The 12,625-nt window shown below is 38.6% G+C and overlaps 1 long non-coding RNA gene across 1 annotated transcript; it reads left to right on the forward strand.

Moving 5' to 3' along the window:
* The first annotated feature begins 329 nt into the window (after nucleotides 1–329).
* LOC116528913 lies at nucleotides 330–11,210 on the forward strand. Its single transcript, XR_004259276.1, has 3 exons — nucleotides 330–430; nucleotides 10,138–10,146; nucleotides 11,199–11,210. It is a non-coding gene; the product is annotated as an uncharacterized LOC116528913 (long non-coding RNA).
* The last annotated feature ends 1,415 nt before the right edge of the window (nucleotides 11,211–12,625 follow it).

A 12,625-nucleotide genomic window follows, 5' to 3' on the forward strand; every position in this document is an offset into this window, starting at 1 on the left:
AATAGTGCTGCAATGGACATACATGTGTGTATATCTTTGTAACAGAATGATTTATATTTCTTTGGGTATATACCCAGTAATGGGATTACTGAGTCAAATGTTATTTCTGGTTCTCACTCTTTGTGGAATTGCCACACCATCTTCTACAATGGTTGAATTAATTTTTATTCCTACCAACAGTGTAAAGACATTCCTATTTCTCCTCAACTTCACCAGCATTTGTTGTTTCTTGACTTTTTAATAATGGCCATTCTGATTGCCATGAGATGGTATCTCATTGCGCTTTTGATTTGCATTTCTCTAATGAGCAGAGATTGTATTAGTCCATTTTCATGCTGATCAAGATAGACCCAAGACTGGGCAATTTACAAAAGAAAGGAATGTAACTGGACTTACAATTTCAGGTAGCTGGGGAAGCCTTATAGTCATGGTCTAAGGCAAAAAGGAGCAAATCATATCTTATATAGATGGCAGCAGGCAAAGAGAGAGTTTGTGCAGGGGAACTCCTCTTTTTAAAACCATCAAATCTTGTGAGATTTATTCACTACCATGAGAACAGTATGGGGAAAACCACCCCATGATTCAATTATCTCCCACCAGGTCCCTCCCACAATATGTGGGAATAACTAGAGTACAATTCAAGATGATATTTGGGTGGGGACAGAGCCAATCTATATCAATGATGTTGAACTTTTTCTCATATGTTTGCTGGCTGCATGAATGTCTTCTTTTGAGAAGTGTCTGTTCATGTCCTTTGCCCACTTTTTAACAGGGTTATTTGCTTTTTTCTTGTAAATTTGAGTTCCTTGTAGATTCTGGATATTAGACCTTTGTCCAGTGGGTGGATTGCAAAGATTTTTCTCCCACTCTCCTGGTTTCCTGTTCACTTGATGGTAGTTTCTTTTGCTGTGCAGAAGCTCTTTAGTTTAACTAGATCCCATTTGCCAATTTTTTTTTGTTGTTGTTGCAATTGCTTTTGGAGATTTCATCATGAAATCTTTGCTGGTGCCTGTGTCCTGAATGGTATTGTCTAGATGTTCTTCTAGAGTTTTTGTAGTTTTGGGGTTTACATTTAAGTCTTTAATCCATCTTGAGTTAACTTTTGCATAATGTGTGAGGAACGGTTCATTTTCAATTTTCTGCAAATGGACAGCCAGTTATCCCAGCACCATTTCTTGAATAGGGAATCCTTTCCACATTGCTTGTTTTTGTTAGGTTTGTAGAAGATCAGATGGTTGTGGATGTATGATCTTTTTCTGAGTTCTCTATTCTTTTCCATTGGTATATGTGTCTGATTTTGTGTAAGTAGCATGCTCTTTTGGTTATTGTAGCCTGACAGTATAGTTTGAAGTCCGGTAGTGTGATACCTAAAGCTTCGTTCTTTTTGCTTAGACACCATGGAATATTATGCAGTCATAAAAATGAATTAGATTGTGTCTTTGCAGGGACATGGATGAAGCTGGAAGTCATTATCCTTAGCAAACTAATGCAGGAAAAGAAAAATAAACACCAGAAGTTCTCACTTATAAGTAGGAGCTGAACAATAGGATTACATGGACATGGGGAGGGAAACAACACACACTGGGGCCTATCGGAAGGTGGGGAAGGGGAAGGAGAGTATTAGAAAAGATGGCTAATGCATGTGGGTCTTAAGACCTAGGTGATGGGTTGATAAGTGCAGTGAACCACTATGGCATACATTTACCTATTTAACCAACTTGCCTATCCAGTACATGTACCCAGAACTAAAAATAATAATAATAAAGAAAATATTAATAATCTAAAAAAGAAATTACCAAAAAAATTGTTTTGAACTTTTACTTTAGATTCAGAGCTACCTGTGTAGATTTGCTATGCAGGTGAATTGAATGTCACAGAGGTTTGGAGTACAGATTATTTAATCACCTGGCATTGAGTAAAGGCAATAAGCACAGTACCTGATAGGTAGTTTCTCAATGCTCATGCTCCACCCATGCTCCACCCTAAAGTAGGTCCTGGTCTGTTGTTCCTTTCTTTGTGTCCATAAGTGCTCAATGTTCAGCTCCCGTTTATGAGTGAGAGCATATGGTATTTGCTTTTACTTCCTGCCTTAGGTTGTTTAGGAAAATGGCCTTCAGCTTCATCTGTGTTGCTGTAAAGGACATTATTTTGTTCTTTCTTATGGCTGTGTAGTATTTCATGGTTTATATGTAGCACATAGACTAATAGCTTTCTTTTGGAAGTAAGCTAATACATTATAAATTATTAATATATCAAAGGAGAAAAAGCAATATCTTGATAGAAGCTGAAAATCTAATTGATAAAATTCTACATCATTTATGATAAAAGTTATTAACAAATTAGGAATGTATGAGCGCATATATTGAATCAAAACCTAGAATAATGAATAACGGTAAAAGACAAGAGGCATTTTTATTATAGTCAGAAAATAATCAGAACACCAACGGTTTTTTATCACGGTTTGGGACAACTAGCTAAAGTACTGAAGAGACTGGAAAAAAGTGCGCTAACGTTTTAGCACACAAGATCATTTGAAAGTAATGAGGAAAAATCCAAAAGAATAAACTGAATGTACTTAACTGAAATGAAAAGATAAGGAAGCTTAATAAGCTGACTGGTTGAAAAATTAATATGTTAAATTAATAGGCGGCAAATATACAAACACCATCCATTTAGAAATATAGTGGTTTAGAAAAATTACTTTCAAAAGCAACATGAAAGAGAGAAGAGCAGGAAGAAGCGTTTTTCCTTCTCACTCAAGATTGGACTGTAAGTAATTTTAACAACTCCTCTCTGCCCCACACCTTTAGACAACGGCAATTTGCGACCCTAGGTTTGCTTACATTGCAATGATCTCTATTCTCTCCCATCTCAGAAACAAACCCTGCTGTTAGTGTGGCTCTGCTGAGAGAAATTAGTTCATGTGTCTATTAAAAAATTGCATACAAATGTTCAGAGCATCTTTATGTGTGATAGTCCCCAAACGGAAACAACCCCAGTGCGCATCACTGGGAGAATGGATGAAAACTTGTGGGATGTGATTCAGTGGAAGACCCTTCAGCAATAGAAGAAAAAGGAAATAGTCATTGTTACATGTGCCATGGCTGAATTTCATAGTAACAAGAATGAGAGAAACACTAAACATAAGAGAATGCTGAAGCATCTTCCATTGTGTCACATCCCACAAGTTTGAGAAGGAAAAGTGCTTCTTCCTGCTGTTCTTTCATGTTGCTTCTAGAAGTAAAGTCTCCTAATCCACCCGCAGTCTTTCCTCTGACTGTACATGCCACAATTTACGGTTTCTGTATCTTCCAGATTCTGTTCCCTAAAACATGCAAACTCATATGTTAGCAATTACACGACTTAAAAAAGTGCTTGATGTTCCAGGCTATTGTTTCTATTATAATTTTAACAGCACAAATTTTGAATCTCAAGTTCAAAGTTGGACTCTCTAATCTTTACTCACTACCCCGAAGACAGTGAGTAAAGAAACGCTCAATGTATCTGCATTGACAGGGGTTGGGGGTCAGAAAATTGAAAGTTAAAAGAAACATTGAAAATTATCAGACATGCAAATTATCGTCTTGCATGTACATAGCACAATGATATGAAAAAGTATTTTTCATTACCTTTAAACATAAATTTCAAGTGAATCTGTGTTTTTAATTTATAGAATAAATCCTTAAATTACTGGATGAAAACATGAGCCATTTTAAAAATAATTGAAAGCAAACTTACCATTAGATTTCCTCTTGATGTTTTTTAGAAAGATATTTTCATAAGTTTTCTTGGTAAACTCTGAAAATCTCAGCTCATGTTTTCTAATAGACAAACAAAATCACTTCTACTAATACTTTTCATTTGGTTTTATTTGAGAAAGGGCACTCAACAGAAAAAATAACGCAGCCATCACTGATGTGACTAAGAATAGTATGATTTTGATCTTGTTTATGTCTTAACTTTTAAATAGTATCTAAGTACTTGAAATTGAATTTTGCTTCAAAACTTTGCCAATGCCTAGAATCTTAAGAAAAATTATTTCTTTGCATTTTAACCATGTATCACTGCTTTTACAAAAATCATACAACCCATATTGTGGAAAAATGCAAAGATTATAATTTAGTATGCTTATGTGGAGAACTGCACAATGAATATATATGTCTAAGATGACAGATATGAATACTTTTATACTTTAATTTTTTCTATTTTATTCATCATTATATGTAATTTTAGGTCATTCAAAAAATTCTAAAATATTATTATAAATTTCTTGTGCTATATATTTCCATTTCCCACTTCAGACTGTGAATTTACTTCTCTACTCTGTCCTTTGCCCTAAGAGGCCGATTTGAACAGTATAAATTAAATAAGCTACCTTGTCTTTAGGCTTGTAGTTGGCTTAAGCCAAAAGATCTAAGTAGCACGGGACTGGAGGAAGGAAGGAGAGGAAGGCTAGGGTATTTATGCTGCTGATTCCCTCAGGTGATTCCCCACCTTGGCCTCCCTAAGGGTTAGGATTACAGGTGTGAGCCACCATGACCAGCCTTGAACCCCAGAAAACTTTTACATACTCTCTGGTAAATGTGACCAAGATCATAAAGCTCTGACTGACAAAAGGCTCATCAGAAGCAATGGAGTCTTCCATTCCTCCTGGACTAGAAGAGGATGGATTCCTCCTTGTTTCAAGAGGAATTCCTTCCGTGGAACTTCACTGTGCTGGTTTCCCTTGCCTGCTTTGGGACCTACCCATTACTCTTCAGTTACTTGAAGATGCTGAAACTCAGTGATGTTGTTTGCACCTAGAAAAATAAGCCTGAGGTTTTATTTTATGCTTTCTCCTCCTAGTGTCAATCTGTCTCCCATGCCACAACACGACATACACAGTCCGTAAGAGAACAACAGTATGCAAAATTGCACAATAAAAACCATAGGGCTAGGGGAAGAAATTAGATTAGGGATACAGCACTCAAAAACGTTGTCAGTGACACAGTAAAGAAAAAAAAGATACGAGCCTAATGAAAATGACAGCACAATGTTCACATGTAAAATGGTCAGAACTAACACAGTAAAAATGACACATTAAATTGGAAAAGAGCCCAGGTTGCTTGTGGAAGGGGCGCAGAAATGACTCCAGCTGGTGAGATACTGCGAGGTCATTGCAGTAGGGTTATTTGAAACAACAGATGTGATAGGTGTGGCTAATCACAGAAGTCAAGCTGAGGTTGCTGGTAGAGAGAGGTATGAAGTGTGTGCATTTTGTGTCTTTCTACATGGCTCTGTATCTGGGTGCAGGTTTTTGTATATATCTAATATTTCTTATAGACAAAACAAAATACACATTAAACACAGATTGTTTTCAAATATATCAGTCATATAGGAACAAATTCGAATTTTTCTCAACAAATGTTACAGCAGAATTGGCTGCTTTTAATAATCTTTAACCATCTTTGCATACACTTGAATATATGGTACAACATTTATTTAGACTAGTGATTCACCACCTTGGCTATATATTAGGTCACCTAGGGATCTTAAAAAAAAAAAATTCAATGCCTGGGCCCAATCCTGGGTGATTCAGAGCTGTTTCTTCGTATGTGGGTCCTGAGTACATTGTTTTATATATATTCTGATAATCCTAATGTCTAGTTAGATTTGAGAACTACTGATTTAATTACATATATGAGTTAGGAAATTATATAGTATTATACTATGTGTTTATATTTATAATTTACATAAATAGTATTATACCATAAATCTCGTGGTTTTTTCATTTATACTGAATATACATATATATATATAATATATATACACACATATATATATAATATGTATCTGAGAGCTCTCCATGTTTCTATCTACTTAATTACCCATGAATCTTTTCTTTATAGTATCCCCCTCTATGCATCTCTTAAATTTTGCATATCTATTACAATAGTGAACATGAAATTGCCTCGACATTTGTTACCACAGAAGGAGCTGGGTTCCTCCTCCCAAATCTCCCCAGGAGTAAGGCTCCTGGTTGATGGAGTGCCACAACTCCGTTTCACTGTAGGTGTCAGATTGCTCTCTGGAGTGGCATCCCTACCTGTTAAAATTGCCCCAAGAATGTCTGCAGCTTTGGAATCAGGGTACAAACTTGATACCCTAACTCCCTTACTTTTTTTTTTTTAGCCTCTGGCAATTTTGTTGACTTTCTTAGGAGCCATAGGTATGTATTTAAAGATTTACTTTTTATCCCACATTTCCAGTTAGACCGTGGGATTGAATTTTAGAACATCCAGGCCTCCATATTGCTGGAAGTAAAATTTTAGAAACAGTTTGTCCATTGCCTTTGAAAATTTTGTTAGGATTTGCATTGCATTGAGGCCTTAATTAAGGAAGAATTCACATCTTTACAACACTTTCTCCTACGAAGTGGAAAACCCCTTCATCTGTTCAGGTTTTATTTTATGTCCTTTGGTCTAATTTTAGGATTATCTTCATAAAGGATTTCTTCAGTGTTTAGTGGATTCATTCCTAGACACTTATACGTTTCTGAAGCTACTCTAAATGCCCTTCAAGTTCCTACGTTATTTTCTAATTGATTATGGCTGCTTTAGTGAAACATGGCTTATTTTGGATGTTGTTCATGCATCTGGCAATCTTGCTAAAGTTGGATAATAGTTTTAGACGTTTGTTCATTAATGCTTCTGGGTTTTCAAGGTAAGTACGTGATACCATCTGCATACATGAAGGGAATTTAATCTCTTCCCTTTAAGGGCCTTGGTCTCTTCCTTCATTTTCTCATAATATGTTGCACATTATTCAACTGTAAGAGGAATGTTTATCTTTCCTTCAACCTTAGAGGGAATACTCAATATTTATCCAGGGTTTTCATTAAATGTGATGTTTGTTTTATGTTCTTGAAATTTTTATGTATCCTATAACAAGTTTAGAGAGAGTTCTATATTTGGCACACTAAAAAGACTTTGTTTCTCACTTTAATAGTGAATTAAAGATTATTAAATTCCTTTTTGACAATATCAAGATGGCTATTTTTTTCTGTTTCAATTCATTATTGATATATGTACAATGTGAAGCCATCTTTCATTTCTACCAAAAACGTTATTTGATTATAACATCATTTTTGCTACAATATACATTTGCATTGGGGTAGCAAATACATTTTTGGTAGCTAGTATTTTATGTAAAATTGTTTCACCTATGCAAATATATCAACATTAACTCGGATTTTTTTTTTTTTTAACTTTTTACCACCCTTGTTTATTTTTGATATTGGCATTCTAGGTCTTTCCCCTCATTTTCTATTCTCTGGCCATTTATTTTATCTTCTTTGCTATTTTCTGTAGCCACTTGTATAATATAGGAATTCCTTAAAATTTTGGCAGAATTGATAAAGACACATATGCCTGTGACTGTTGTGCACGCACATGTGAGTGTGTGTGTGTGTGTGTGTGAGACAGAGAGAGAGAGAGATGCATGCATGTTCATGTGAGTGTGTGTGTGTGTGTGAGAGAGAGATACATGCATGTTCATGTGTGTGTGTGTGAGAGATGCATGCATGTTCATGTGAGTGTGTGTGTGTGAGAGAGATACATGCATGTTCGTGTGTGTGTGTGAGATGCATGCATGTTCATGTGAGTGTGTGTGTGTGTGAGAGAGAGATACATGCATGTTCGTGTGTGTGTGTGAGAGAGATGCATGCATGTTCATGTATGTGTGTGTGTGTGTGTGAGAGAGAGAGAGAGATGCATGCATGTTCATGTGTGTAGGCTATTAAAAGCAAAAAACTGGCTGGTGCAGTGGCTCACGCCTGTAATCCCAGCACTTTGGGAGGCCAAAGAGAGGGGATCACCTGAGGTTAGGAGTTTGATACCAGCTTGGCCGACATAGTGAAAACCCGTCTCTACTAAAAATACAAAAATTAGCTGGGTATGGTGGTGAGCACTTGTAATTCCAGCTACTCAGGAAACTGAGACAGCAGAATCACTTGAACCCAGGAAGCAGAGGCTGCAGTGAGCCGAGAGTGCACTATTGCACTCCAGCCTGGGCAACAGGAATGGAACTCTATCTTAAAAATAAAATAAAATAATTAAAAAAAATATTTTGAATGTCATAAAATTTTAAATAATTATTGGCCATGTCACATTTCTTTATTTCTCATTGTGTTGTTTTATATTTTATAATGTTTTTGAAAAATTTAACCATGTAATTTAGGTTTTCAAATATCATTGTACAGAAATTTTAGACTGTATTTTGAATTTTACATTTTGAGTCATTTTGATAATTTGACCCTATAAAATCTGTTTCCTGCTTATTTGCTTAAAATTTAAAAATCCGTACATGCAATATTTTTTCCTATATCATTAGTCTTCTAAAAGAAACATTTTTCCACTTTAGTAATTAAATTTATTATATTTATATTGTATTTCATTTTTGTCTTCTCTTTAATATTTTCTTTCCTGGTTTGTTTTTTATGTTTAATCTGTTGACATTTTTCTTGCTGTTAAGTTCAAGGTGAGTTTATTTCCTGATAAATGTTTTAGAAACTGTGTATTGCCCTCTGAATTCTGTCTGCATTCCACACATTTTGATAGGAGGGACTCACACTTGATGCCTGACACTGGATTCCTGGTTATCAGGGGCCATCACTCCAGGCCCCTGAAGCCCAGTCTCCCTTTAGGTTTCCTCCTTGCTGTGTGATGTGTCGTATGTCACTGCCTGTCAAGAGCCAAGCTCTCATTCCAAGGAGACATAACTAATGGTGAAATAATGAAGAGCTGAAACCAACAGTCACATTAAATACAAAGCCTCACATTTCCTCAAAAGTTACCTACCTTTTTTCTTAGTCCATTCAGGCTAATGTAGCAAAATACCATAGACTGAGTAGCTAATGATCTAAAGGAATTTATTTCTCACAGTTCTGGAGACTGGGAAGTCCAAGATCATGGTGCCAGAAAGTTTGGTGTCTGGTGAGGGCCCACTTTCAGATTCATAGGGGGGCACCTTCTAGGCATGCCCTAACATGGTGTAAGGAACAAGGGAATTCTCTGGGGTCTTTAATATTATTTGTTTTTTTGAGAAAGAGTCTTTCTCTTGCCCAGGCTGGAGTGCAGTGACATGATCTTGGCACACTGCAACCCCCACCTCCTTGGTTCAAGCGATTCTCCTGCCTTGGCCTCCTGAGTAGCTGGGATTATAGGCACATGCCACCATGCCTGGCTAAGTTTTGTATTTTTGGTAGAGACAGGGTTTCACCATATTGACCAGGCTGGTCTCCAATTCCTGACTTCAGGTGATCTACCTGCCACAGCCTCCCAAAGTGCAGGGATTACAGGCATGAGCCGCCATGCCCAGCCAGTTCTTTTTCATAAGAGCACTAATCTCAGCCATGAGAGAGCCACCCTCATGACCTAATCACATCCCGAAGTCCTCATCTTCCTAATACTATCATCTTTGGAGTTAGGATGTCAATACAGGAATTTGGTAGGGGCACACAGACCATAGCATCTTTTCACCTGTCAGGGTTTTAGGGTAGCAAAAGCATTCATTAATTCCTCAGCAATACAGTGAGTGTGTACACCAGGTACAAATGTACTACAACAGACCCTCAAAGGTAAACAATTTTCCTAAAAGTATAAAACAATTTCAAAATAAAGCCAAAATGAAACTGGAAAAAATTGCCTCAGCTTCTTTTTCCATGTTATGAAAAGCAAGTCACAGAATCCTCACTGAGGGAGCTGAGTTCACAGTTTGCTGAGTCAACGTGTGTCACCATCATAACACGTCTGCCCATGCACAGGAGAGAGGCGGGAAGCTGGCAACCGCTGCAGGTGGAAGCAAGGCTTCTTTATGCCGTATGTACCAGCAGAAATGCTGCTCTGCTCACAGACACAGCCTTTGCTTAGTTCTTGCACGATTCTGAAATTGATCAAAAGTCTTTGGTAGATAAAGTGAAGCTAAATAAAATAGTATAGATTCCCAGTATGCAAAACATGTGTGAGTGAGTGAGTGTATCTGGGTAATGCTCTTCCTCTATCTTCCTGGCATGCTCTTGCTAACTGTATTGGTAATTTGCTTAGACATCACCTTAATCTGGTTAACAGCCAGTTGTTACCTGCTGGTAGCTAACCAGAGATGAAGACAGTGTAAGTAAAAGAGTTTAAACAACTTTTCCTGTCTTTGTTTTCATTCTTTATTTTTTTATTTTTATTTTTAAAATATATTTTTTATTGTACTTTAGGTTCTGGGGTACATGTGCAGATCATGCAGGATTGATGCATAGGTACATACATGGCAATGTGGTTTGCTGCCTCCATCCCTCCATTACCCATATCTGGCATTTCTCCCCACGTTATCCCTCCCCAACCTCCCTACCCGCCCCATCCCTCCCCTAGTCACCCCCTCAACAGACCCCAGTGTGTGATGCTCACCTCTCTGTGTCCGTGTGTTCTCATTGTTCAACACCCGCCTATAAGTGAGAACACGTGGTGTTTGATTTTCTGTTCTTGTGTCAGTTTGCTGAGAATGATGGCTAAACAACTTTTCTAGGCCTCCTGGACAAACAGAAACTCTTCAGCTGTTAATGATACGTCATAGTGACTTCTAAGAATCAAAGATTTTTCTTTAAAATTTTTAACCCCCAACTTTGTGTGTTATGTGTATTTTCATCAGGTCATTTCTGGGTTTTGGCAGACGCTCTAAACTCCAAGCAGAGTATAGGAACAATTCGGCCAAAACATGCATGTCCTAACAGCAATGCCAGAGATGGAAGGATCGTTCTGCCAGCCCATCATCCAGTTGTAAATAAAAAATTGAACAAGAAGGTACAAGAAAGTGATAAAATTGTGAGAGTGTTACGGTGTTTCTGCCATTACTCATGTGAAAGAGGAGGTGGGGGGCTTCTCCTCCCAGAAAGCAAATGAGAAGGGGCTCTAGGAGCATCTTCAGAGGGCTTGGCACATGCCCCTAGACTGAGAGACATGGGGACAGATACTGGACTCACAGCTAAAAGTCTAAAGACAAGCAGCTAAGACCAGAGCTGCCACCTGAATGCTTGAAAAGCAAAGCTAAGCGGTTATATGGGGACCAGCTACTTTTCACAGCAAAAGGAAATGTTGGCGTTTTGAGGGAACCAAGTATGACCCTTCTGATGGGAGCTGGCCTGAAGTTTGCTTAAAAGGGGTCCCACTCAAGAGAGGTGGAACAAAGAGACCCCCACAGAAGGATGGACTGCCCAGGGGCTGAAGTGTGAGTTTGAAGCATCAGTAACAGAAGCTTGTGCCAAACTGCAGTGGGAGGGTCCCAGCTAAAGATACCACAGCCAGCGAAGGGCAGCCAAAGAGAAGGTGAGCTACGGAAACATCCCTCGTGCTTGCTGGACAAGGTCACATGGTGCCACGCTTCCCGAAAGCTGTTCCCCATCTGGGCCTCATCCTGCGGCAGTCAAAAGTGGAAATCAGAAGACCAGGAAGGAGAGAACTGTGAAGGAAGGAGCCGGCCTTCCCGCCTTTTTCCTCTGCAGACTTCCTGAAGCAGGACAGAACTGGGACAGGGAGCAGTTCACATTGGACCAGAACTTGGGATTCTGATTGCATTCTAGGGAGAGCTCTTTAAAAGCTGAAATGAGGCTGCGCTTGTGACTAAAAGAAACTGGGAAAGCTAGAAAGCCTGCCTGAACTTTTTCCTGGAAGCCAGGGAGAATGGTTCTGCTGGGTGAATTCACCAGGAAGGGAGAGGGCGCAGAGCAGCTTTCTGCTTCCAGGCTTTGGGATCCAGCACATCCCATAAAGTGGTTTCATACTTAATATCTTCATTTTGAGAATCCCTCAGAAAATTCAGCATTAGGATTCCCAGGACTGAGCTCTTCGTTATCCAATGTCATCCTCCTTTTGTAATCCCTGCCTCGGCAAACAGGACCATAACCCAGGCCCGCACGGATGCTCCATTGCACCTACTGGTGTTTCCACCTCCAGTCTCCGGAAACTCACCAGAGTCATCTTGCATGCCACTGCAAGGCCATTGTTCTGCTAAAGGAAATCAGTTCTTACACTTTCTTTTTAATGTATCACCTACGTTTTAGCCTAGGACATGGTACCCCTCATGCCAAGTTCCTACACAGCCCTCTCATGTAAACTCTCCTCTGGCCTGCAGCACAGGCATCTACACTCTGTGATAGGCATTGTACAGCCACTCAGCTACCGGAGGATCCCCCCAAAGACACCGTGTTTCATCACTCTGAGGCATCACATCTTATGCTGGCATTATCTGAAATGGTATCTCCTCCTTGAAATTATGTTTTATCCTCGAAAACTCAGGTTAAGCATCGCTATTTCGTAAACTCTTTCCTGGTGCCACATTCTGATGTATGTGATCCTCCTTAGTCCTCTCCTTATAAGCTGCAGTTTATTGTATCGCAGCCCTTATCATACTTGGCCAGGAGAACTGACTTACTTGTTTCCTCTTCCTTGCTGCACTTCATGCTCTTCTACGTCTTGTTTGAGATTACAATTCAGCACAATACCTGACACCAATTATGTGTTTACATATTGTTTGTTGGATAGATGAAAAAAGAAATAATGGGTGAATGGCTTTCTTAATGCAGTATATTATTATTATTTAAGCC

Source organism: Sapajus apella, unplaced genomic scaffold (genome assembly GCF_009761245.1).
Source record: "Sapajus apella isolate SASKATOON/1434 unplaced genomic scaffold, GSC_monkey_1.0 scaffold60, whole genome shotgun sequence".
Taxonomy (NCBI): Eukaryota; Metazoa; Chordata; class Mammalia; order Primates; family Cebidae; genus Sapajus; species Sapajus apella.